The sequence below is a fragment of the Pan troglodytes genome, chromosome 7, assembly GCF_028858775.2.
Source record: "Pan troglodytes isolate AG18354 chromosome 7, NHGRI_mPanTro3-v2.0_pri, whole genome shotgun sequence".
NCBI lineage: Eukaryota > Metazoa > Chordata > Mammalia > Primates > Hominidae > Pan > Pan troglodytes.
The window spans coordinates 65,116,071-65,141,909 of record NC_072405.2 but is presented as its reverse complement, the minus strand read 5'-3'; the positions used below and the strand labels follow the sequence as shown (position 1 = coordinate 65,141,909).

General features: G+C 44.4%; 1 long non-coding RNA gene across 2 annotated transcripts in view; it reads right to left on the bottom strand.

Annotated features, from left to right (window-relative positions):
* Window positions 1-1,744: 1,744 nt before the first annotated feature.
* Window positions 1,745-25,839, bottom strand: part of LOC107976313 (uncharacterized) — a 107,260-nt gene continuing 83,165 nt past the window's right edge. Inside the window, exons 4-5 of one of the 2 annotated variants that reach the window (XR_010159564.1) lie at window positions 6,449-6,514; window positions 1,745-4,484 (exon numbers count right to left, since the gene is read on the bottom strand). This is a non-coding gene — a long non-coding RNA (uncharacterized LOC107976313). The remainder of the gene's footprint in view (window positions 4,485-6,448; window positions 6,515-25,839) is intronic. The other variant, XR_010159563.1, reaches the window with a different exon arrangement.

The following is a 25,839-nucleotide window of genomic DNA, read 5'->3' as shown; positions in this document are numbered from 1 at the left end:
CCTTAGGAAAAAACTGAGGAATCATCTTTTGGGTTGCTAAAATGTTCATAGGCCTTCCCATCTCTTACTGAGAAGATAAGCATTGAAAACTTGTTTGTTTAAAAATGGAAAAATCCATAAAAATCAAAGACAAATATCCATAACTTGAAATTAAAATGAGAATTCTGTATTGCTGGGTTTGAATCTGACTTAGTTCTTGGTCATTATTAAATGCTTACTCACATGCCTCATAGCATTGTCACTGAAAACTCAATACAGGACTCAAGGTAACATCACAATGCCCCCTGAGAACAAAGAAAGGGTAAAGAGTGCATATTTCCTATTACCTTTCACTTTCCTAAGAGAACAATGAGAAAACCATAGGAACTAGAGGATGGTTCAAGGAATTAAAAATCTTTACACAGAAGGAAGAAAATAAACAAAACAAACACCTACTTGGCAAGGCCGTCTCATCAAAACAGTCTAATATGTATAAAAACATCAATCCATAAATAGCTCTTATTATTTTGAGATATGTCCCATCAATACCTAATTTATTGAGAGTTTTTAGCATGAAGGGCTGTTGAATTTTGTCAAAGGCCTTTTCTGCATCTATTGAGATAATCATGTGGTTTTTGTCTTTGGTTCTGCTTATATGCTGGATTACGTTTATTGATTTGCGTATGTTGAACCAGCCTTGCATCCCAGGGATGAAGCCCACTTGATCATGCTTTTTTTTGATGTGCTGCTGGATTCAGCTTGCCAGTATTTTATTGAGGATTTTTGCATCAATGTTCCTCAAGGATATTGATCTAAAATTTTCTTTTTTTGTTGTGTCTCTGCCAGGCTTTGGTATGAGGATGATGCTGGCCTCATAAAATGAGTTAGGGAGGATTCCCTCTTTTTCTATTGATTGGAATAGTTTCAGAAGGAATGATACCAGCTCCTCCTTGTAACTCTGGTAGAATTCAGCTGTGAATCTCTCTGGTCCTGGACTTTTTTTGGTTGGTAGGCTATAAATTATTGCCTCAATTTCAGAGCCTGTTATTAGTCTATTCAGGGATTCAACTTCTTCCTAGTTTAGACTTGGGAGGGTGTATGTGTCAAAGAATTTATCCATTTCTTCTAGATTTTCCAGTTTATTTGTGTAGAGGTGTTTATAGTATTCTCTAATGGTAGTTGTATTTCTGTGGGATCGGTGGTGATATCCCCTTTATCATGTTTTATTGTGTCTATTTGATTCTTCTCTCTTTTCTTCTTTATTAGTCTTGCTGGTGGTCTATCAATTTTGTTGATCTTTTCAAAAAACCAGCTCCTGGATTCATTGATTTTTTTGAAGGATTTTTTTCTGTCTCTATCTCCTTCAGTTCTGCTCTGATGTTAGTTATTTCTTGCCTTCTGCTAGCTTTTGAATGTGTTTGCTCTTACTTCTCTAGTTCTTTCAATTGTGATGTTAGGGTGTCAAATTTAGATCTTTCCTGCTTTCTCTTGTGGGCATTTAGTGCTATAAATTTCCCTCTACACACTGCTTTAAATGTGTCCCAGAGATTCTGGTATGTTGTGTCTTTGTTCTTATTGGTTTCTAAGAACATCTTTATTTCTGCCTTCATTTCTTTATGTACCCAGTAGTCACTGAGGAGCAGGTTGTTTGGTTTCCATGTAGTCGAGCAGTTTTGAGTGAGTTTCTTAATCCTGAGTTCTAGTTTGATTGCACTTGGTCTGAGAGACAGTTTGTTATAATTTCTGTTCTTTTACATTTGCTGAGGAGTGCTTTACTTCCAACTATGTGGTCAATTTTGGAATAAGTGTGATGTGGTGCTGAGAATAATGTATACTCTGTTGATTTGGGGTGGAGAGTTCTGTAGATGTCTATTAGGTCCGCTTGGTGCAGAGCTGAGTTCAATTCCTGGATATCCTTGTTAACTTTGTGTCTTGTTGATCAGTCTAATGTTGACAGTGGGGTGTTAAAGTCTCCCATTATTATTGTTTGGGAGTCTAAGTCTCTTTGTAGGTCTCTAAGGACTTGCTTTATGAATCTGGGTGCTTCTGTATTGGGTGCATATATATTTAGGATAGTTAGCTCTTCTTCTTGAATTGATCCCTTTACCATTATATAATGGCCTTCTTTGTCTCCTTTGATCTTTGTTGATTTAAAGTCTGTTTTATCAGAGACTAGGATTGCAACCCCTGCCTTTTTTTGTTTTCCATTTGCTTGGTAGATCTTCCTCCATCCCTTTATTTTGAGCCTATGTGTGTCTCTGCACGTGAGATGGGTCTCCTGAATACAGCACACTGATGGGTCTTGACTGTTTATCCAATTTGCAAATCTGTGTCTTTTAATTGGAGAATTTAGCCCATTTACATTTAAGGTTAATATTGTTATGTGTGAATTCGATTGTGTCATTATGATGTTAGCTGGTTATTTTGCTCATTAGTTGATGCAGTTTCTTCCTAGCCTTGATGGTCTTTACAATTTGGCATGTTTTTGCAGTGGCTGGTACCAGTTGTTCCTTTCCATGTTTAGTGCTTCCCTCAGGAGCTCTTGCAGGGCAGGCCTGGTGGTGATAAAATCTCTGAGCATTTGCTTGTCTGTAAAGGATTTTATTTCTCCTTCAATTATGAAGCTTAGTTTGGCTGGATATGAAATTCTGGGTTGAAAATTCTTTTCTTTAAGAATGTTAAATATTGGCTCCCACTCTTTTCTGGCTTGTAGAGTTTTGGCTGAGAGATCAGCTGTTAGTGTGATGGGCTTCCCTTTGTGGGTAACTTGACCTTTCTCTCTGGCTGCCCTTAACATTTTTTCTTTCATTTCAACTTTGGTGAATCTGACAATTATGTGTCTTGGAGTTGCTCTTCTCGAGGAGTATCTTTGTGGCGTTCTCTGTAGTTCCTGAATTTGAACGTTGGCCTGCCTTGCTAGATTGGGGAAGTTCTCCTGGATAATATCCTGCAGTGTTTTCCAACTTGGTTCCATTCTCCCTGTCACTTTCAGGTACACCAATCAGACATAGATTTTGTCTTTTCACATAGTCCCATATTTCTTGGAGGCTTTGTTCATTTCTTTTTACTCTTTTTTCTCTAAACTTCTCTTCTCACTTCATTTCATTCATTTCATCTTCAATCACTGATACCCTTTCTTCCATTTGATCAAATCGGCTACTGAAGTTTGTGCATGCATCGCGTAGTTCTCATGCCATGGTTTTCAGCTCCAACAGATCATTTAAGGACTTCTCTACACTGGATATTCTAGTTAGCCATTTGTCTAATCTTTTTTAAAGTTTTTTAGCTTCTTTGGGATGGGTTCGATCTTCCTTCTTTAGCTCGGAGAAGTTTGATCGTCTGAAGCCTTCTTCTCTCAACTCATCAAAGTCACTCTCCATCCAGCTTTGTTCCATTGTTGGCGAGGAGCTGCATTCCTTTGGAGGGGGAGAGGCACTCTGATTTTTAGAATTTTCAGCTTCTCTGCTCTGTTTTTTCCCCATTTTTGTGGTTTTATCTACCTTTGTTCTTTGATGATGGTGACGTACAGATGGGGTTTTGGTGTGGATGTCCTTGCTGTTTGTTAGTTTTCCTTCTAACAGTCAGGATCCTCATCTGCAGGTCTGTTGGAGTTTGCTGGAGGTCCACTCCAGACGCTGTTTGCCTAGGTATCAGCAGCAGAAGCTGCAGAACAGCGAATATTGCTGAACAGCAAATGTTGCTGCCTGATCTTTCCCCTGGAAGCTTCGTCTCAGAGGGGTACCCGGCCATGTGAGGTGTCATTCTGCCCCTACTGGGGGATGCCTCCCAGCTAGGCTACTTGGGGGTCAGGGACCCACTTGAGGAGGCAGTTTGTCCATTCTCAGATCTCCAGCTGCATGCTGGGAGAACCACTACTCTCTTCCAAACTGTCAGACAGGGACATTTAAGTCTGCAGAGGTTTCTGCTGCCTTTTGTTCAGCTATGCCCTGGCTGCAGAGGTGGAGTCTACAGAGGCAGGCAGGCCTCCTTGAGCTGCGGTGGGCTCCACCCAGTTCAAGTTTCCTAGCCGCTTTGTTTACCTACTCAAGCCTCAGCAATGGTGGGCGCTCCTCTCCCAGCCTTGCTGCTGCCTTGCAGTTCGATCTCAGGCTGCTCTGCTAGCAATGAGCTAGACTCTGTGGGTGTGGGACCCTCTGGGCCAGGCGCGGGATATAAACTCCTGGTGTGTTGTTTGCTAAGACCACTGGAAAAGTGCAATATTAGGGTGGGAGTGACCTAATTTTCCAGGTGCCATCTGTCACAGCTTTCCTTGGCTAGGAAAGGGAATTCTCTGATCCCTTGCACTTCCTGGGTGAGGCGATGCCTCGCCCTGCTTCGGCTCATGCTCAGTGGGCTTCACCCACTGTCCTGCACCCACTGTCCGACAAGCCCCAGTGAGATGAACCCGGTACCTCAGTTGGAAATGCAGAAATCACCCGTCTTCTGCATCGCTCATGCTGGGATGCGTAGACTGGAGCTGTTGCGTATCGGCCATCTTGACAAACCTGACAAAAACAAGAAATGGGGAAAGGATTCCCTATTTAATAAATGGTGCTGGGAAAACTGGCTAGCCATATGTAGAAAGCTGAAACTGGATCCCTTCCTTATGCCTTATACAAAAATTAATTCAAGATGGATCACAGACTTCAATGTTAGACCTAAAACATAAAAATCCTGGAAGAAAACTTAGGCGATACCATGCAGGACATAGGCATGAGCAAGGACTTCATGTCTAAAACACCAAAAGCAATGGCAACAAAAGCCAAAATTGACAAATGGGATCTAATTAAACTAAAGAGCTTCTGCACAGCAAAAGAAACCACCATCAGAGTGAACAGGCAATCTATAGAATGGGAGAAAATTTTTGCAACCTACTCATCTGACAAAGGGCTAATATCCAGAATCTACAATGAACTCAAACAAATTTACAAGAAAAAAACAACCCCATCAAAAAGTGGGTGAAGGTTATGAACAGACACTTCTCAATAGAAGACATTTATGCAGCCAAAAAACACATGAAAAAATGTTCATCATCACTGGCCATCAGAGAAATGCAAATCAAAATCACAATGAGATACCATCTCACACCAGTTAGAATGGCGATCATTAAAAAGTCAGGAAACAACAGGTGCTGGAGAGGATGTAGAGAAATAGGAACACTTTTACACTGTTGGTGGGACTGTAAACTAGTTCAACCATTGTGGAAGTTGGTGTGGCAATTCCACAGGGATCTAGAACTAGAAATACCATTTGACTCAGCCATCCCATTACTGGGTATATACCCAAAGGATTATAAATCATGCTGCTATAAAGACACATGCACATGTATGTTTATTGTGTCACTATTCACAATAGCAAAGACTTGGAACCAACCCAAATGTCCATCAATGATAGACTGGATTAAGAAAATGTGGCACATATACACCATGGAATACTATGCTGCCATAAAAAATGATGAGTTCATGTCCTTTGTAGGGACATGGATGAAGCTGGAAACCATCATTCTCAGCAAACTATCGCAAGGACAAAAAACCAAACACCTCATCCTCCTGTTCTCACTCATAGGTGGGAATTCAACAGTGAGAACACTTGGACACAGGAAGGGGAACATCACACACTGGGGCCTGTCGTGGGGTAGTGGGGAGGGGAGAGGGAGAGCATTAGGAGATATACCTAATGTAAATGATGAGTTAATGGGTGCAGCACACCAACATGGCACATGTATACATATGTAACAAACCTGCATGTTGTGCACATGTACCCTAGAATTTAAAGTATAATTTAAAAAAAAATCAATTCAGTCAACCTTCTCCCCAAGACAGCCATGAGGAGGCAGGAGCCTGCTAATTTCCTCTGCTCTCCTCCACGTAGCCTGTTCAATATCATTGAAACTTTTTCATTAATTTGGACTTGGAAATCACATTTGACTTTTTTCTTAGGAGAACGGCTGTAGATTCTAACACTCAAGCTTCAAAATGCTAAGCTAATGACTAGGCTAACTGAATTAGTGAACAAAATTGAGCCCAACTCCTGCTTCATCCTCACTCCTCTCTCAGCCTTAAATAATTCTCTTAAGCAAAGCCAATATAGGAGAAACAAATAGCCCCTTTCAAAAAACTGTTTTATATCTGCTGCTCACCTGCTTTTTAATGACTCAGAGCCATCCAATTTGAATTGCAAACCATGGGAAACATTGCCAGACTTTACTTGTAAAGCAGAACATATCTTATGTGCTCTCACATAATATAACAATAATTAGTCATTTAAAATCAACCAAGTGTTCTAGTTGTTTAAGAAGAATTTTATTCAATGACAATGTACATAATTTTAGAGACCGAACCACAGTGACTATGAAGTATAAAATAGCTTAATCCAAGCTTCTACTATGATGTAGACATTTTGAAATGCTTTTAAACCCTGGTATCTAAAGTCTATTCAGAAAATTATAGTCATATGCTTGAGTACTCACCGTGCCTTACAATTTTTGACTAAAAGTAGCTTGTCTCCACGAAATGGATTCCACATTATTGGTGACCTACATGACAAAAGAAAAAAAAATCCAGTTCAGAGGATAATTGAACGACGTGTAAGCTTAGCACTCCATGGTTTATTACTGAAGTCCAGTTCTGTGCACTTCAAAATTTAACTCTGTGACCTGAGAGCTTAGGAGTAGAGCTGAAGTAACTTCACAATCATTAATTCTGCATGTTTTACATTAGAAATTCATAAGATTTTTCCCACCTTCCTCTTATGTGAGTCTGTTTTGTTTTGTTTTTTAATGGAGAAAAACTCCCCAGATCTTCAAATACAATCAGCTCTCCACCAAGATGTTCTCTGTTTGTGCTGTGGTTTCTCATCTCCTTGGGGAAACCACAGCACCCCCATTTCAGGAATACAGCTGATCAAGTTGGGAGGCCAACAGCTGTCTTTGAAAGAACTGTCTAGTGCTCTGATAAGTTTTATTTTTCAGTAAAATATTAGGTACCAATAATCCCCATTTTTAAAAGCTGTTCATAAGAGCAACAATCCACAGGGAGAAAACCTGAAAATTAATCCACGTGTCCAACCAGAACAGTCAGGTGTGGAGTTCCTGACTGTTCTGTCAGGCACTGACCTTACCTGACCGCTCCCCACACACTGCACAGTCTGGGAGCCATGCCCTGCCTCTGAGGCTTCACAGGGAGCACAGCATCACCAAACTACTTCTGTGTCCTCAAATCCAGGAAGGGGCACCGCATTTTCAAAGGAATGTTATCCAACGACTAGTTGTTTAACATTTTTCCATTTTCAGTGTCAAAAGCCTGGCCTGTCTTCTTCATTTTAATTCCAGGGCCTAGCAGAGTGTCTGGCACATAACAGAATGCTGAAGTTCGGGAGTCATGGACAGCTTCAGCCCCAATATAGGTGAGATCTTGCGGAGGCCACCTAACTTCTCTAAGCCTCAGAGGACTGTTTTGAGGAGTAATAAGGTCATGTACAATGTTTGGCACTTAGTGACTATAATTATGTTTGCCCTTATCAATAACTCCTTAATGGAGCAGAGGACGCAGGCAAAATGGGGTGCCCCATACACCAAGCCGAGGAGCTGGAACCTGGTCTCCCAGCTGTGACCAACCACTCCAGTCTGCCTAAGACAGAGGGGCCTCCCTGGATGTGGGATTTCAGTGCCATAAGAGGACCAGCCCTAAACAAACCAGGTTGGTGGGTCACCCTCTCTCCAGATAACAGTAACATGGGAGAAATGTGTAGAATGGGGTCGAACTGTATGAAACTGCTAAAATTTGACCATTTTTAATCTACCAAAATGGCAAAATTGTATGCCTTAACCAAATGATTGCCAACTCCAAAAATTGTGGATCCAGCTGGGTGCAGTGGCTCACGCCTGTAATCCCAACACTTCGGGAGGCCAAGGAGGGTGGATCACGAGGTCAGGAGTTCGAGACCAGCCTGGCCAACATGGTGAACCTCTGTCTCTACTAAAAATACAAAAATTAGTTGGGCGTGGTGGCACGCACCTATAATCCCAGCTACTTGGGAGAACTGCTTGAACCCGGGAGGAGGACGTTGCAGTGAGTCGAGATTGAGCCACTGCACTCCAGCCTGGGCAACAGAGCAAAACTCCGTCTGGAAACAAACAAACAAAAAAACAAACAAAAATAGAAAATCCGTGCACTGACTCCCAGAGTGCTGATTCCTCCTCCATAACGCACCAGCAGTAACCATTCATTCTTTGTGCACTGCTGGTGCTGACATCTGAATTCTCTGGAAGAATTTGAAGATGTACATTCTTGGTGGGGTGGCCCAGTTAATGGGGGAAAATTGTAAGAGCTATTTAAAGCATCCTCTTGTCCAGACCCTGCAGGCCTCAAATATGTTTTTTTGGAAGGAAAGATCTGTCTTTGAAATTCCCAGCTAAACAAAAGCTAAAGTAGGATTTTCTGAAGGAGCAAGTGTTTAATAAGTGAGATGGGCAAACTCAGCCGGCTCCAGCAGGTAGTGTCAAAGGGCCATCAGTTGGGGTCACGTTCATAGAGCCTGCCAGGTGATTTTGATGCTCAACTCACACTGAATTTGGAGGCACTAATACTTCCCCTTCTAGGTTGTCTTTTGAAATACGGTGCCTTGCCCACATGGACTTGGAAGCCCTGGACTGTCTACACCACACACATTCATCAGACCAATGTCAATCAGTTTTAAGTTACAAGGAATCTAGCAGAAAAAAAGAAAAAAAGAAACACCACCACCTTTGTGAATCTCTTATAGCAAAATTGAAAAACACAGGAAGATGGGCAGCAACTGAACTTGAATTTTCAACTTGTTTTGATGTAATGTAAACAGCCAGAGTTTGTGGCATTCACTTTTTTTGAAATTTAGTTCTTGGCTTCCTTTGAGTAGAAGGCATTACAGTTGACATTCAACTGTAAAATGGATTTATGGTTTCCACAAATCACTCCCTGGGGCCTTTAAGCAACAGAAGCCCTGTGAGGCCAAGAGGAACTGTGGCTCAGGCAATGGTTTGATGTGATTCAGACTTCCAGTGGTCTCTGAGCTACCTGGGGCATGAGAACAGGAGCCTGTGAGCGGCAGGGATTTGTGAGGCCTGGCCCTGTCTTCAGCTGATAAGCGGAAGACTCTTCATGGGTGTCCAGCCAACCCATCAGTTTTCATCACCAGTTATTAAAAAACCAGTGACAAGGCTGGGCACGGTGGCTCATGCCTGTAATCCCAGCACTTTGGGAGGCTGAGGCAGGCAAATCACGAGGTCAGGAGATCAAGACCAGCCTGGCCAACACGGTGAAACCCCGTCTCTACTAAAAATACAAAAAAAAATTAGCTGGGCATGGTGGTGCACCCCTATAGTCCCAGCTACTCTGGAAGCTGAGGCAGGAAAATCGCTTGAACCGGGAAAGCAGAGGTTGCAGTGAGCCGAGATCATCCCACTGCACTCTAGCCTGGCAACGTAGCGAGACTCTGTCTCAAAAAAAATTAAATTAAAAAATAAATAAATAACCAAGGACAGGGATCTTTCATGTGCAAAGGCCAGATGGCTTATCTGCTGCAACTTCATGAAGGCAGCAGTGATTTCCAATTCTCGCAAACACAAAATCCTTCACTTTGAAGCCAGCCCACAGCCATTTCCACCATTTCCTTTCCTTTCTGCAAATGTGTGCTGTTTTCTGTGTCTGCTCGTCCGCTCCCCGGATGTGTCACCTTGGAAGGGTTATTTATCTCCTCTGATCCCAGTCATTTTCCTGATTTGAAAAATGCATCAGTGGACAGGAGAACGTGTGAAGATTGAATTAACTAATGCAGTGAATAAACTTACAGCAACGACTGGCACAAAGTGAGTTTCCAATGAGAGATGGCGATATTATTATTCTTCTATTCATGACTCTCTTTCGAGTTCAGTAATTCTAAACTGTTTTAAAATATAAGCTTTTTTATCATTTAGGTCTGGCAAGGCCAACAGATCAGCAGACAAGTGCCACTGAAAAGACAGTTCATTACTCACAGATCCCAAGAGGATGGGGTGCACTACATGGGGGGCAGTGCATAGAGGGAAGCATCAGGGTCAGTCTATAGGTGGGTGGAGGAGCAAAGCACCAGCAAGAGCCTTTACTGTGGTTTCCATGGGGAACACAGGCAAGGCAGGATATGCATGCTTAGGATTGGCTGGTTTGAATCATTTCAAGGCTCTGAGGACTTAGGGGCTGTCCTTAGCTGTCTGGTCCCTGCCCTGGGGTGATTAGGGAAGGGAAGGCTGGCCCAGAGTGTGAAATCCCCATAGAGGAGGTGGTGGGAGTAGGCTGTGGATTGGTTGCTTTGCACATGAAAGGCAAGCTCCCAGAGGAGTTGTCTGTGATCTCTGGGAATTAGCTACCCACTTCACACTTCATACCGTCAAAGTATGAAGAAAAGAAAAGGCATGGTGAATACATAAACTCTCCTTCCATACCTCAGGAGACCTGCCTATCTGAGTTCACACTAGGCTTCTCCTCAACCACCTTCACCCGAATCCTGAAAGCCATTATGTAGGACCTCTTGCAAATATATGGCCTCCCAGATAGTAGAGGCCAGCTCAGGGCAAAAAGAAGCGCTCAGAAAAGTCTTTTGCTTTCTTCTTCTTTCTGAAATCCTGAGGCATCAGTCCTGCCATGGTTCACACCAGCAGTGCAGCCCATGCTCATGGAGGTGAAGTGAGAGACTGGCCTGCAAGAGTGACACATACAGAGAAGCGGAGGTAAGGCAGGCCCAGCATTCACTTTGAAGATATATTATTTCAAGATATTTCCCTTTATTGAGATGTGGTAGTGATAGTTAATGATGGCTCCTCTCCCTGCTCAGAGTTCAGAAAGAATCCAGAAAGAGATGAAAACATCAGGTTTGTTGTGAGTGAAGCAGAACTGGAAACATTTTGCATCTGGGGACATAATAGAGCATTTACATTCTCCCTCCAATTGTACTTTCCCGTCAGCTGACAGACAGACCACTGCAGACCTCTCCATAGGGAAGAAGGAAGTGTATGACCCCTGGATAGGCTGTTCTGGAAAAGAGACCACCCCAGTGATAGGAGCCATCTGATTCCAGCCCCTTCCCCCAGTTTCACATCCTATCCTGTGCTCACCTCCATTGCGGATGATGAGTGTGGGGCAAGGAAAGGAGGGAAGCCAATTTTCTCTAAAACCTCAGAAAGGGAGGGACTTCTTCTTTATTAGTATGGGCCAACCTGGGATGATGGGGAGAGGAGAGAACAATGTTTCCTACAAATGTATGAGTACTTACTGAGGGCAGGGCTTTGTGCTGGGTCCTGCAGCTGCAGAGATCAATTAGGCAACTCTCCTTTCCTAACACTCATGGGCTGGCAGGGGAAAGAAAGGAGCCTATGAAACAAGTCACTCTCAGCCACTGCAGTTCGCATTTGGAATGTATTAAAGGCGACAATGCTGTGAATATTCCAGGTTTGTCTAATCTCACAGTTGCCTACTCCCACTTCCTGAGGCCTGGAGCAGGATGGCCGTCCATCACCACACACACACACACACACACACACACACACACACACACACACACACACTACTGATAGTCCACAGTGTAAACCAGGTTCTCCCAGAATCACAGAAAGGCCATTTTACAAAGCGGCATTGAGCTCCTTTTATGTGCTGGTCTGCAGACATTCAAAGAAGTATGAAGTACAATGCTTGCCTTTTAGAAAGGAAAAAAAAAATGTAAAACAAGATCAACATTATTTCTAAGGTAACCATGAGACAGGCAAGTTTGTGGTAAATTTGTACAGAAAATGCAAGCAATCAGAAGAAGGAAAAACTATCAGAGACTGTCATCATCCACACAGGCTTCCTGGAGGAGTTGGGTCTCTGTCTAGACTTTGAAAAATGTGTCTAGACAGAGAAAGAGAAAAATTTCCAAAGAAAAGAAACAGCTACTTGAAAATACCTGGTACAGGAGGGTTAAAGGCACATGGGGGAAGGCCTCAAAGTTGGCTAGGTATTTCATCAAGGCATGGGCAACATGAGAGTGTGGCTACTTCTCAGACTGTGGATAGCAGTTCACCAGCTGTTCAAGGTCAGAAGAGACTTCCTCTCTGCCAGCTGATGGCCTGATGACCTCCTATCTCTGGCCTCAGAGGGTGGGCACACTGGAGGAATACTTAACACATCTGAGGCCAGAGGAGAAAACACACAGAATCCTTCAATGGCCCAAGCAAGCCTGAGCCTGGCAAAGACTTTGCAGTCGGATCCGCCAAGCTGTTGCATTTGCTACCTCAGCTGGCCGCTGTCACTGAGTCCCACCGGGCACAGAGACAACCCCATTGAGGCACTCCTGCCTCTCTTACAGGACAAGAATGGAAATGGCAGCACACGGTAGTCACCTCAAAACCACTTTCTAAAGGAGAGCCTGCACTGTTGTGTCCCCAGGACACCAGGGACTGGATGGGCACCTTTTCTGTGCTCTCCATCATCACCTAGGCACCCCACCTAGCCTTTCTCAGTGAAGATAAGCCTCTACCTTTTGTGTATTCTCCCTTTGTGTTTTCATCTCGCATGCTCTTCCTCGTCTGAAGTCTTGTGTTGAGGACTAAGCAGCATAAGATGACTGATGCAGTCTAATAAACTGCACTAAGACAAGTGCTCGGCAGCAAATCTATTTTCCTGACAGTTGTAAGATGCAATCTCCTTGTTGTTGGAGGGTGTCATGCACAGGGCTGGGCTCCTCCAGTCTGCACATCCCCCAAAGTATTGCAGTGTGACAGCCTTCATTAGGAGAGGAAGAAACCCCTGGACAAGATATTGCCACTCTGGAAATTCGGCTCTGTGGGGTGCCATGAATATCTTACCTTCTGACAAACAAGTTTCCTCCAGAATTGACATATTCTTGGCCATGTGACATGATCTAAACTAAGTTTCCTGGTGGTTTTCTTTTCTTTTTCTCTTTTTAAATGAGGTTTTGCCTGACAATCTAGAAACTGAACACACTCTGACAGGTGATGCTATTTGAAGCATTTGTTACTGTGAGGATAGGAGGCGTAAGGCGGGGCACCTAGCAGATTCACCTCCCTCTGTCCCCAGAGAAAGTTTCTGAGCTTCGTGGAGCTCATGTGCCTCAAGCGCGTGGCTTCTGCCTTTCCATTTTCCGGTGACACAAGTACACCTGTGGTAGCAAACAGGTCTGGAACACATGTGCTGCGGCTGAGGATCCAGCAAACCATACCTGAGTGTGCACTGTGTGCCTGGCACTGCATTCCACCTGGAATTCAACCTGCATTCAACCTGGTGCAACCTGGGATGTGCACTGTTTGGTTTAATCCTCCCTACCATCCCACAGGATAGATATATTTCTGTCCACATTGTACAGATGTGGAAACTGGGTTACTGAAAGTTTAAGTGCTAAGATCACCGAGCCAGTCTGTGACTCTAGCCGAGGCGCTTATCCAGGGGAGATTTGGCCCCTCGCCTCTGTCCTTTAAAATGTGGATTGGACTGGCCAGGAGCAGCCAGACTCGGGTTAAATACTTGTGCTGTTTGATTTCCTTTTATTTTTCTGATATGTGTTCTCCTTGGAAAAAGAAATGGACCAGGAAAGGTAGATGGAAATCTCCTTTAAGATGAAAAATGCTCATAACACATAGAATCACTGGAAGCACTTACATTGCCATGGAGAACGAAGGGGTCATCATCACGTGGATGTTAGCTTTTTTAGCAGCTTTTTTGTGCCCTACCTACGTCTGAGTGCCTCGATTCCACCTTCATGGCAAATGAAACAGGGGCCTCAGAAAACAAGGGGAGGGGAAAGGGAGTTGATGCGCCTCCTCTCCATTGTAGAGAAGGCCTTGCTGCAAGCATCACTTCAGATTTGCCTCTGCTTGTGCATAAAGGCCCAAAAAGAATGAACTGGACAAACATTCTCATGGACCTCTGGAAAAAACAAACTGCATTTTGCAAGTTTTCCCATTTTCCCCAGAAATGTTATGCTCTAATCAACCTGGTGCTCAGCTGCAGGGAAGTGTTTGTGGTGTCCAAGCAGTGGCTGCTGCCCAGAGAGAGAAACTACTTGCACCTCCATTCACTCAATCCCATCCACATCTTTTCCCAGGGTACCCGGGCTCATAAACTCTAGCAGATCTCCACCCAGGCATGCTGGGGTCTATGTTATAAGAGGCAGCATGTGGTAGAAAGGGGCTAAAATGAGAGTTAGCAGGCTTCAGTTGAGTCCATCTCTGCCACTTCCAAGTCGGGTAACTGGGTAAGCTAGTTGACGCTAAAATCCTGGCAACATAATGCAGGGTGCAGGTGAAGAACAAATGCAATGGAGCTCAACAAAGGGCTTTGTGAGCTCGAGAGCACAATTCGATGTCACCCCCTCCCTGACTAGCATGTGGGCTCCCCAGGTTGGAGCCCCTTTCCCTCTCCCCTGCATGTCCATCGCGGGCTTCAATGTGTCTGGCAGGCAGGTAAGTGCCCAGATCGCACACAGCCCTGGGACCTCTGCAGAGGTGGCTACGAGGAATGACACGTCCTTCCTTGTATCCAAGTCATCCTTCCACAACCACAGGACCTCTTTTTTGTTCTCAATTGAGAACATTAGGAGAGCTCTCTACTCTCACTGTGGTGGCTCCCTTGCCTGTCCCATGTACCCTGGCAGGAGGTCAGTGAGGGCAAGATGGGGAGACCAATCTCTCTCTCTCCCTGACTCTCCACCACTCTCCCCCACCCTACCCCCATCTCTCTCTGCCTCTGTGTATGTTGGTGCTTCTCTGCCCCGCCACTGTCTCTCCCTCTCTCTCTGCCTCTCTCTGTCTGCCTTTGTCTCCTCTCCTCCCTCTCTCTCTCCCTCTCTCCCTGCCTCTCCCCACTTTCTCCCTCTCTCTCTCTCTCTCCTCCTCTGCCTCTCTGTCTCTTTCTCCCGTCTCTGCCTCTCTCTCCCTCTGCCTCTCCCTCTCTCTGTCCTCCCTTGTCTCTTCCTCTCCGTCTGTCTGCCTTTCTCTCTATCTCTGCCTCTGTGTGTCTGTTTGTGCTTCTCTGCTCCCCGCTGCACTGTCTCTCCCTCTCTCTCTGCCTCTGTGTCTGCCTCTCTCTTTCTATCTCTCTCCCTCTCTCTGCCTCTGTGTGTGTGTGTGCTTCTCTGTCCCACCCCTCCACTGTCTCTCCCTCTCTCCCTGCCCCTCTGTCTCTCCCTCCCTTTCTCTCTCTGCATATGTGTGTGTGTGTGTGTGTGTGTGCACACGATAGTGCTTGCTTCTCTGGCCGCCCGCCCTCTCCTGCTGTCTCTCCCTCTCTCTCTCTCCTTCTCTCTGTGTCTTTCTCTCTTTCTCTCCCTCAGTCTCCTCCTTTCTCTCCCTTCCTCCCTCCCTCTGCAACTGCCACCCCCGAGCACGCTCATATTCCAGCTGCCACTGTGAGGTGAACACAGTCTCCACCTGCTTCAGGGGTGTGCTGCACAGAATGGGGAACCTGGCTTGGGAATTCCAGTTTGCTGTTGAGACATTTGGCTGTGGAAATGGCTGTTCCACTGAAGAGTGAGCACTTCGTCATAGAGACAGCATCTGTTTTGCCTCATGGGGAAAGGAGAATGATAGTTATTCTTTTTATTATGAGAACACCAGGCTGTGCCAAGTACATTATTCCCATGCAGGGGAATTTTACTAGCACCATTGCCCTCCCTCCTCCTCCCCATTCCGTTCCTGCCCAGTGTTCTCCCTCTCCCATGACAGTGTCTTTCCCCAGCATGAGATTGCAAATGTCGTTTCCTGGCATCATACTTATGAAGGGGAATGAGAAGACACTTACCATTTTTATTAATTATATTCTGGGATTTTACAAAAACAAATTCATCTTAATTCTAAGAGACTACAGAATCAAATTCATCATGAAAGACTCCCATGATCACCAGGTCAGTTTTTTAGTAGATTGATAATGGACCTGTCACTCTTTGCCATTTCCACCCAGGAAAATTGAAGTGCGAATTTGAGTGACCGTCTGTACGTCCAAAATGGAAAATGGCATTCATCAGACTACTTCTTTCTCTTATTTCATGTGTAACTCCTTAACAGAAAACAACTGCTGCACACGGAGGGCCTTATCAGACACGGGACAGGGACCACAGTATTAGCACTCAAGTGCTCATAGCCTTTTCCCCACCAAGCCCATCCATTCTGTGCACTGTTGGCCCCAGGGGAGACAAGGTAATTTTCTCCCTTCCTGGTCATCTTGGGGCCCAGACCACCAGCTGGAGAAATGATGCAGAGAGAGCAGGTAGGAGCTCCCTTCCAGGTGGGAAACGCAAGGCAGGCAGCCTCCTCTGACGATGCTGCCGTGGCTGGACTGAAATTGTGCTCACTTCCACTCAAGTGAGCAAAGCACATCTGTGTTGCTTATTTTCTACTATTGATCTTTCCTTCCTTAGTCTCCCACCCCATCAGCGCCACTGTACAGCAAGGGAGGGGAAAAGGACTTTTAAACGTGTCTATTCACAGGAAAGCAGTGTCCTAAGGCTTCTGACTGCCTCCTTCCTCACTGCAACTGTCATTTCAAGCATACGCTCCTTCTCCAGCCTCTCCTGCCACAAGAGCACCCAGCGGGTGGGATACACATGGAGTTACCATGTCCCCAGGTGGGCAAGGGAGACACAGGTCTCAGGTCTGTGGGCAGCCAGTGTAGGCCCTGCTGTTTGGGCTCCTGCTGGCCTCTGCAGCAATGCAGTCCTCTCTGCCAGGCCCTGCTCACCTCTGCTCCTGAACCCTGCACCTGGCATCTCAAGGTCCATGTTGTCTCTGTCATGCGTAGCATCTTTCTCAGCTGCTGACGTGGCCTTGCTTTGGCTTTCTCATCTATTCTGCAGCCCTTAGATAGGATTACCATGCCCCCTTTGACAAGGCCCCTGGGTGTTTACCCTCACCTAGTGATTCTGATCTCAGCCCCTCCGTCTCTCCTCTGGTACACGGGAACTCCAAAATACCTTCCAAGATACTCAAGGTCAAAATAGACTCATGGTCAATAAATTCTGAGCCTCGTCTGTCTACATACACCCACCTGTCATACTATTTATTCTGATGTGGCTGTAGGATGCTTCTGGCAGGGCCCCATGCAAGACGGTGTCAGTCTAGGCCCACCGGGTGAAGAAAAAAGGGCCTGTTGACTTTTAGCTTTGCTGCCATCCCATTCAATGCCACCCTCTCTTTCAAAAGTCTGCGCTCAGAGTGAGATTAATGCAGCAAACAGGGTTCGGTTGCTGCCTTTTAGAAAGGCTTGCCCACAATCCACAAGCCAGACAGAGCCACTTCCACAGGGTCATGCTCTTCCTTCCCAAAGGGGCTTCTGCCTTGTCCTCTTTTCCCGAATCATAAGGACTATTGCAGCAAAATGAGAAAGCCAGCTTGCAGGTAAGAGAAAATCCAAAATATTATTCTAATGATACTTTCTCCCCTCAAGCCTTCTACTAAATAATAATAATGACACACAGTTGTGGTCATTGTTAAAGAAAAAGGAAACACAGCAATCCATCTCAACATCACTGAATTTAAGTAATCAATGACTATAATAAGAAAGGGATGATTTAGGGGAAATTCTTATAGTGACAAAATGTTAGAACTAGAAGTTCCAGAATCATATAAAACATTTAGGACCTTTCTATTCTGTAGATGAGAAAGCTGAAATACTGCAAGTTGAAATGACTCATCCTAGATCCCAGGTCTAGTGAAGAGTGAGCACCAGAAATCACACGTACTAGACTACCAGCAGTCAGATATAATCAGCACCCAAATCTCCTGTGGTTCACTATATATAAAAGAAAAAAAAAAAAAAAAGGAATATCCAACCAAAACAAGGTAAATACACAGGAGGGTTCACTGGGCAAGAACAGATGCAAACCAGAGAGATTTTGAAGAGCCTGGGATCTCTAGACAATTCGGCACTGCTGTGGATTGCATGTTTGTATCCCCTCTAAATACATATGTTGAAGCCCGAGCCTCCAGTGTGATGGTATTTGGAGATGGGGCCTTCGGGAGGTGATAAGGTCATTAAAGTGGAGCCCTCATGAATGACATTAGTGCCTTACAAGAAGAAGCAGGAGACAGCTTGCTTCCTCTCGCTCTCCCCATGTGAGGTCTGAAATTGTCTACAAACCAGGAAGAGGGCCCCCAGCAGAGTCTGACCATGCTGGCACCCTGATCTCAGACTTCCCAGACTCCAGACTGTGTTAAATAAATTTCTGTTGTGTGAGCCACCCACTCTATGGTAATTTTTTATAGCAGTCTGAACAAACTAAGACAGGCACTTCAAAGAAAACGTCAATGCCATATTGGGCCATTTACTCAACAAGTTCTTAATAACAGTGTGCTATGTGCCAGGCACCATGGTACATCAGGGCAGAGCCGTAAGGAAGAGTAAAACAGCAATCTGGGAACTGGAGACCACACATTTCAAGAAGCAAATGAAAGAGGCCACTGAGCAAGAGGTTGGGATAAAGAAAGACAGAAATACAAGGGATAGTCCAGATTCTAAGCACCATGTTTGGCAAACCCCACACCATTTAGAAGATTGCACACAGAATCAACCATCTGCCCCAGGCAAGAAACTTCTAGGCTGCTTCTTGCTAAGGCAGAAGTCTCTCCCAATAAAGAATCCTCAGGAATGTGCCCTGCACACCAGCCCCATCCCACCAGACCCTTCCTGCTCCCCACCTCATAGACCTCTCTGGGACAACACCTATTTCTAGCTTGGCTACTTTTCTGCTGGAAAATAACCATGTGTACCTACCAAAGCAAAGGCTTCTGGTTATGTTACCAGAACACCAGGGGTTTGGCCTAGGTCCTCCTGCTTGCCATACAGCAAAAAGCCGAGCACTGAGACTTTTATTGCCAAGGAAGAAGGCTTTAATCAGGTGCTGCAGCCAAGGTGATGGGAGCCCAGTCTCAAACCCATCTCCCTGACCTACTAAAACTAGGGGTTTCTAAGTAGGGAAGAAACGTAACAATGTGTACAAGCAGGATAAATGAGGGGTCCTCCATCTCATTGTCTGGATGTGGTGATCTGGTGAGTTTCAATTCTTTGACACTTTCTTTGAGAGACCTGAAGGTCATTTCCTGAGGAAGGAACTCAGATTAAACAAATGTAAGGTGTAAGCTTTAAGACCAGAAGGGTCAAGTTCTGTGTTTATGCAAGAAACTATCTATGGGATTATTGGGTTGGTTTCAGTTAGCTAAATGTTCACCTTTCCATTGTCACTATTTGGACACAAATTTCCTCTCTATTTTCCTCTTCCCCTCCTCTCTACATTTTTTGCCTGTGCAAAGGAAACTTGGAAAATCAGAACAGTAAGAACAATTTTTCAACCACCATGATTCCAGCAAAAAGGATTTTCTAATCACAAGAAATCCTCCAAATGGAGACACAAAATTCTTCACTTAAACAAGATTGTGCTTTATAGAGTGGAGGAGATAAATGTGTCATGTAAACCCCTGTAAAATATTTCTGTTGGTAAAGTATGTTAGATATACAGTTGTTATCAGTAAGTATTTTATAACAATGAATTGCATTGTAAATGCGACATCTAGAAGGCTTTTAAACTATTCCTTTTAAAAAATTTACATCTTCCTCGTTTCAAAAACGTTTAAGGTGGGGGAAAATCCTATTACTAGTTGTATGTGGTAGTTTCCTTCCATGTCACACTCTCAGAGTTTAGCATAGCACTAGATCTGTTGTTCGCATTGCATTGATGGTTGACCCTTAAACAACACAGTTTTAAACTTTGAGGATCCACTTACAGGTGGATTTCCTCCTACTTTGCTGCCCCTGAAACAGCAAGACCAACCCTCCTCTTTCTCTTCCTCCTCAGCCTACTCAACATAAGATGATGAGGATGAAGACCTTTATGGTGATCCACTTCCACTTAATGAATAGTAAATATATTTTCTCTTCCTTACAATTTTCTTAATAATAACATCTTTTTCTGTAGCGTACTTTATTGTAAGAATATAGTATTTAACACATATGATATACAAAATATGTGTTAGTCAACTGTTTATGTTATTGGTAAGGCTTATGGTCAACAGTAAGCTATTAGTAGTTAAGTTTGGGGAAAGTCAAAAGTTATACGTGGATTTTTGATTGTGCAGGAGTTCAGCGCCCCTGACTCCCAAGTTGTTCAAGGGTCAACTGCACGTACAATGCTATCCTGTTTCATATTTTATTGTCCATAAGATGGAAAGTAGACACATGTTGTAAAATTTTTGTGCCATAATTTAACTTTTTTCCCTTTTTGGTAATGCCATGATATTTCCATAATTCAGAGAGAATTGTGGACTACATGAATGTCCTGCTACACCACAACGCATGCCTAACCCTTCAGAGACCTCACTCTTTCTTTCCCCGGTCTCACATCTATTGTGATGAGATGATGCAGTGATGGGCATGCACCCTGCCTGAAGTTCTTAGCCCGAATTGAGCTCTCCTCATTTGGACTCAGACAGCTTTCCTGGTTTCTTGGCCCACAGGCCCCATACACTGCATGCCCTGGCTACTCTGATGCCTTATGCTCCTACTTTCCTATTGTCACTCCTTACTTTCTCTCCACCTGGGGATATTCTTCCCCAAATCATGCCATGAAATCTCCCTCATCCTCCCCCTCTCTCCAGACACACTTTCCTGGTGTTCAATTTTCAGATAATTGTTTCTTTCAGTTACTTGGATTCCTGCCTTATTTACCCATCTGTACGTGGAATCGGATCTGTCACTTTGCTGCACACTCTGCTCCCACTCACCCTTGGATCCTGACCAATGCATCCTATCATCAGGTCCCATAAGCCTTGAAAGGCAAACCTTACAGACCCTCATTCTTCAAGCATCCCTTCATTCATCTGACAAATATTTCCTTCGTGCCTAATATGTGCAAGGGCTTCCGTAAGTTGGGGCTGACTCAGGAATACCTTACCCTGTGCTTTTGGTCAGCTTTTTGCTTGGTCTCCTCTTCTTGGCTCTGAATTCCTGGCCTATGCCTCATCCCTCATACCTCATACCTATGCCTCAGGACCTGGGCATTAGACTTATCTTCCTGACATCGCAGAGCTGAATTCCACTATCCTCTCCAGTTCCTCATGATCACTTTCTGCTCCTGGACTTGGCCCCACCAAGCCCTATTCCTGAGTCAACACTAGATGGTTCCCCAGCAGGCCTGCAACCCTCCATCCCTCCATTGCTGCCCTGCCATGCAACAGTCATTTGTTTCTAGATCCATAGTATGTGGGTCTTTTACTGAAAACTAACAATAAAAAATTAAATTAAAAAATCCTCAAGAGGAGGCAATTAATCTATTAGTCTAGTTACTGTGTTTTTCCAACTATGTATTGTACAGCAGAAGCTCTGTTCCTTTCTATTTTGTCTCGGTGAGGTTGCATGATGATATTTCCTGACTTTGACTTTCAACTATTCCTGAGCCTCTTTGGCTTAGCAAATGATTAGGTTTGAGCCAAGCCGAGGCTGTCTCAGAAAGTAACTGTGCATTTCTCAACAAGCCAGTGGGGCACTTTGTTCTCTTTGTTCTTCTTAGGTAATTAACACCTGCTCGTTCTGCAGCTCATACAGTCATGAAATGTTGAGATAGAAGCAGGGGAGGGAAAGATCACCTCACCCCACTTTCCATCCTATGTCATAATTCAGCCTATAGGGAGGCTGACGGTGACAGAGATTATTTACGTCACAAGGAAGTTCCTTTTTTGGAAGTGTACTTTGTGTGTGTGTGTGTGTGTGCGTTTGACTGAGTTTCTCTCTGTTTCCCAGGCTGGAGTGCAATGGCACAATCTCGGCTCACTGCAACCCCAACCTCCACCTCCCAGGTTCAAGAGATTCTCCTGCCTTAGCCTCCCAAGTAGCTGAGATTACAGGTACCCGCCACCACGCCCAGCTAATTTTTTATATTTTTAGTAGAGACAGAGTTTCACCATGTTGGTCAAGCTTGTCTCAAACTCCTGACCTCAGGTGATCCACCCACCTCAGCCTCCCAAAGTGCTGGGATTACAGGAGTGCACCACCGCGTTTGGCCGGAAGTATATTTTTTCAACCTTTCTACTTATGGTGGGTTAAATTGGAGCATTGAGCAAGTGACAAATGCCCTGAATGTTCTTGACCTGCCAGTCTTCCTCTGTCCAGGGCTCATTGTCACTGATGGAGGGCAAAGCAGTGGTCCAGGCAGCCACACCAGCCCAGCCAGCCCTGTAGGGTCAAAATGGTACATCCAGGCCACCTTGTCCTTCTGTTATAGTGAACCAAGTGATAACTCCCACGACTTTTCTCCCAACCATCTTACTACTTTTAGAGGTTGTAAAAAATGTCAGTTTTCCATGAGATGTCCTTCCAGTACAGGAATGATAATTATTATCATAAGTACCAAATAATATAACACATGTAAAATGCCTGGCTGTTCTGTATGGTTAAATAAATGATCATGGTATGATTTCACAGATCACTCAGTTTACTGCCATACAAAGAGATATTTTTTCTTTTGGGTCACAATGCTTAAACGTGAACACATCTTACAGGGAATACCCTCGATTAGATGAAGTCCATTTACCACATAGTGGGTGAGCTTCAAACTTAGTAAAGTCAAATTGCTCAAGTGGGATGGAATCAGGCCTCTGTGGAAAGGAGAGTCTAATCAAAGACTGAGGTGTACCTTTACACAAGCAGTTCTCAGAATAGATGGCATCCAACGCAGCAGAGATCTGTGACTACTGGAAGGCACCTGGAAGCTGGCTTACTTTGTTTTGTCAGAGAAGTGGCTAGTGGAGTGCAGCCTAAGCTCTCAGAGTATCTGTGAAACTCTGGAGTTTCTATGTATTTGAAGTTCAGCAGCTGACATGTGCGGTCTCATAATGTGTGATGTCACATTCTCAAGACAGCAGGAAAACCCTCCAAGTTCTCCTCACAGCAAAGCATGTCACTCACGTAGAAAACTACAAAAGTGGAATCATTTCAAGGCTCCATAATACTGGCACAGTATCTGGCACAGAGAGGGCATTTGAGAGGCACTGGGTTTGCAACAAATATTTTAAGAGATCTAGGTATCGGCCTTTGGTTTTTTCTCTTCTCTAGCTGTTATCCAAACCTAATTAGTGTCCCCTTATGACATGGATTGGTAAGCAATTCTTCCTCATATTCTGGCATAAACTATACACGTGAACATAGCCTCATCCACCCCCTCAGGCATAAACTGTAAATAAACGAAGTTCTACTTTTGCCTTGTAAAATGTATACCCTTTGTCATATCTTTATTTTGAAAAAATATAAAAATTTTCATTTATAAATAAATGAAATAAATGAAATAATTAAATGAAATTTCATTTAATTATTTCATTTATTTCCCTAGATTTTCAAGAAATAATACCTTAATTTGAATTACAGCAGGGAATTAAAGTTTTTGCTTGTTAAATAGTCCAAAGAGAACAGCTTGACTAATATCATATCTTCAAAGATTGTCATATGGAGATTTGCCTTGGCTTTTTAGAAGGCAGATATATAACTGTTCAGGTGTCTCTAAATGACCAAAATATCCAAAAGATGCCAAAGAATAAGAATGAAGAGCATATGAGAAGGAATCTGAAGTATAAGGAAGCATTTAGCCAGGCGCGGTGGCTCACACCTGTAATCCCAGCACTTTGGGAGGCCGAGGCAGGCGGATCACAAGATCAGGAGATTGAGACCATCTTGGCTAACACGGTGAAACCCCGTCTCTACTAAAAATATCAAAAAAAAAAAAAATTTGGCGGGCATAGTGGCGGGTGCCTGTAGTCCCAGCTACCTGGGAGGCTGAGGCAGGAGAATGGCGTGAACCCAGGAGGCGGAGCTTGCAGTGAGCCAAGATAGCACCACTGCACTCCAACCGGGGCAACAGAGCAAGACTCCGTCTCAAAAAAAAAAAAGGGGGGGGAAGCATTTAAATGACTGTGTTTACAATCTTAAATCAACCTATTAAGTAATAAATAGTGAAAGTTGCATTGACACTTATATATATACATTTTTTTTTTTGAGACTGAGTTTTGCTCTTGTTACCCAGGCTGGAGTGCAATGGCACGATCTCCACCTCCCGGGTTCAAGCTATTTTCCTGCCTCAGCCTCCTGAGTACCTGGGACTACAGGCGCACGCCACCACGCCCAGCTAATTTTTGTATTTTTAGTAGAGATGGGGTTTCACCATCTTGGTCAGGATGGTCTCAATCTCCTGACCTCGTGATCCACCCACCTCAGCCTCCCAAAGAGCTGGGATTACAGGCATGAGCCACTGCGCCTGGCCCAGTTAAAATATTTTACTCCAGGATTACAAGAACGGTAAATTTCTTTATTCAAACTTGTAGTGGGTGAGCTCTTTTAATAGAATATTTCATTTTAGTCTTCATCTTTCTTCACAGTGATACCTTAGTTTGTACAACATTGTACAATTTTCAAAGATACCATCGTAAACCCTTAAGCCTTTTAGAAATCTTACAAGTCAGGCTGTTTGACTCCCAATCTGGTACTTGAGCCTCTTCAATGCATCCAGCATCCGGATGCTCACTCCTGGAGCCTCTGGCAATCCCACACCTCCCACAATGGGGAGTCTGTTTCCTTCTAACACAGCTCATTGCACATTTACGGCTCTGTACCTCAAAGTCATCCGTAAATATTTTACTCCTACAACACGGAACTGTACATTGTATTCCTGTAAGACGTTTATAAGACTGATATTGAAATGGGAAAAGTTCCCTTTCCCCTCTCAGATAGCATGGGATGGGGGTGTGGCTCACTTCTTCAGTGCTCAGACCTCTAGGGGAGCATACAGATGGGCAGGCTCTGGGGCTCCAAGTCCACAGCAGTGTCTGGGGGTGAATGCTTACAGCTCCTGAAGTCCCAGTGAGCATGTGTTACAGGATGCTCTTTTAGTTTAGCTGTCCATAGGCAGCTTGTGTTAGTCAGCTCAATTAGACCCTCTACCTTATCACAAGGAAAAAGGGCTTTCTGTATCCCTGGGTTCTTGTGTTGGCGTACCAGAAAAATCGGATCACACGTGGCCTTGGAGAATGAGTGCAAGGTTTCATTAAGTGGAAGTAGCTCTCAGCAGATGGGGGAGCCAGAAGGGAGATGGTTTTCCCTTAGAGTCGGGCCTTTGGTGGCCCAGGCTCTCCTCCAACTGCCCCAGCCAAACTCCATGTCCTTCTGCTTCTGCCGGTCGGTGGCCTACTGGCGTGCTGGTGCCTATTGGTGCATTCCTCTGGACGTTCAGCTGCCTGTGTGTTCCCCCACTGATGTGTTCCTCTGGAAGTCCAGCTGCCTGTGCTTCTGCCTACTGGGGTGGGGGCGGGGGGCAGTGTTTATAGGCACAGGATGGGCATGGCAGGCCAGGGTGGTCTTGGGCAATGCAACATTTGGGCAGGAAATGCCTATCCTCACCAAGGTCCGTGGGGGTGGAGGCTTAGCCAGGGGCCACGCCCTCCTCTACCCAGCATTTCCCTTCCCAGCTTCAGTATCATTTAAAGGGACCATACTCTTTCCTTCCCAGCACTTCGGTACCAAAATTACTATTTTAAATGAAAAACATAGAAATTTTATTCCAACCTGTATCATTATTCAAACTAATAAAATACAACCCAAATTTAGTCATTATGCAAGAAATGTTCTCTAAGGATGAGGAAATGAGGTTTAAACAATGCCAACCGATGCCGAACTATCCCTCAACAGCTGAATCACAAAGCTGAAACCAGAACTCAAATCTGCTATTTCCTAGTAACTCTGTTCAATAACATCTCATTTTCAATCAATAGGCCTCCAACTCCCTCATAAGACAATATACACATCAAATGATGAGACCAGTTACAACTAG